The sequence below is a fragment of the Chrysochloris asiatica genome, unplaced genomic scaffold (genome assembly GCF_000296735.1).
Source record: "Chrysochloris asiatica unplaced genomic scaffold, ChrAsi1.0 scaffold00110, whole genome shotgun sequence".
NCBI classification, from domain to species: Eukaryota; Metazoa; Chordata; class Mammalia; order Afrosoricida; family Chrysochloridae; genus Chrysochloris; species Chrysochloris asiatica.
The window spans coordinates 1304557-1306469 of record NW_006408628.1 but is presented as its reverse complement, the minus strand read 5'-3'; positions in this window follow the sequence as shown (position 1 = coordinate 1306469).

Genomic DNA, 1913 nt, shown 5'->3' with positions numbered 1-1913 from the left:
GGAGCCCACCGATGCTGCCATTGCGCCAATCCATCTCGCTGGGGGTCATCCTCTGTTTCTCTGAAGAGAGATGCAAATCAAACAACAATGAGATAATCATCTAACACCAGAAGTAACAGTAAAGTTCAAAAAAGTAGAGGACAACAAATGCTGGCAAGGATGTGGAGAGATTGGGAAACTCCTACATTTCTGGTGGGACAATAAAATGGTTCAACTACTCTGGAAAACAGCATGGCATTTTCTCAGAAAGTTGGAAAAGATATACCTTACTATCCAGCAATTCGTATACTTGGTACTTATCCACAATAAATGCAAGCCAGAACGTAAGTAGATATATGCACACCAATCTTCATTGCAGCGCTATTCAGAATAGCAAAAAGATGGAGACAGCCTAAGTGCCCATCAATGGAAAATGGAAAACAAACTGTTTGTACATACACACAATGGAATCTATGCTGCCTTGAAGAATAACGATGAAGCTGTGAAACACCTCATAACGTGGATGAACCTTGAGGACATTATGCTAAGTAAAAACAGGCACAAAAGAACAAATATTACATAAGACCATTAATGTAAAATCTTAAGAAAAGATTTCCATACTAAAATAATAATTATTTGATGGTTACCAGGGGTGGGAGGGAGGAGACAATAACTCATAGGTGTGATAGCTCAGGTGATGGGGAAGGCAATAAAAGTGAGGGGAGGGCAATGCACCAGAAAGGGGGCAAGGAGTAGATGAATGGTGATGCTAGGAGAAGACTTAGGGAGGTATGCATGGGCTAAATGGGATAGAGGTAGGTTCTGAGGTACTCACAGCCTTGGAACAACAGGGCTTTATGATATAGGGATCTGAGGAATAGTCTGAATGGGTAAAGGCGGGGAAATAATGTTAATGTGCTTGACTGATTTGTGGACACTGATTTCCCCTGCCTACTACTGCAATTGAGACATTTAAGTAGGATAGAAAGAAATATTGGGAAAAATGATTACAAAAAGCTTTTAAACCCATCTTCAGACTAGAAAGGATTGGATTATCTACAAGGCACTAGAATGTGCCCAGGAAATCAGTCTTCATATTCAGCCTTTATGGAATATGGGGACTTAGGTGGAATCTTGAGCCCATCGAGAACCTTTGAGTTGGGACATTCCCAATTTAAAAGACCAGCCCGGAAAGACTAGAGGAACAGAAGATACTTCTTGAAAGAAAGACCAGCAATGGGAAAGGGGGCAGGTGGGGGGTGGGGAGGGAAACAGACTGTTCAGCTATGACAATATCAAGCAAGTTGTTTGCCTTGGAGACATCAAGGCAAAAAACTTTAGCCATCAGGGTAAACCCCTTTATAAGACTGAAACCCCAAAGGAACATATGAACAGTCTGGTGTCTACCCTGGTCAACATGTGAGTTGAAGTGATAAATGCAGAAATGAAGACTTGGGCTGAGTTTGGCTATGTTCCATAGACACCCAATGACTCTGAGATGAAAGAGTGAAGAGGAAGGGCTGGCTGGTTTGAAGTTCAGAGCAACATGTGAGTTCCTGAGGCCAAGAACACTGACCTAGCCACTAGGGGTTAGAGTTAAGAGTAAAGCAGCCAGCTGATGTAAAGTGGGGGGAGGCATGAAAGAACTCCCAAACTTGCAAATAGTATCCATCTGACCTTGCTAACCTGAACTTTGTCAGATGAAGATAAAGTCGTTTGATACAGGGAGCAAGTGTAAATTGCTACAACTTGATGAACTGGACTTTTCCTTATGAATTAAGTTGCCCAAAATTCTAACCTAAAGGGAAGTATTCTTCATATCAAGGATCAAGCTTGCCTTCTCAGTACACTTTGTTGATAAGGATGTTGTTTTTGTTGTTGTGTGCTGTTGAGTCGGTTCTGACTCATAGTGATCCTGTACAGGGTTTCTGAGG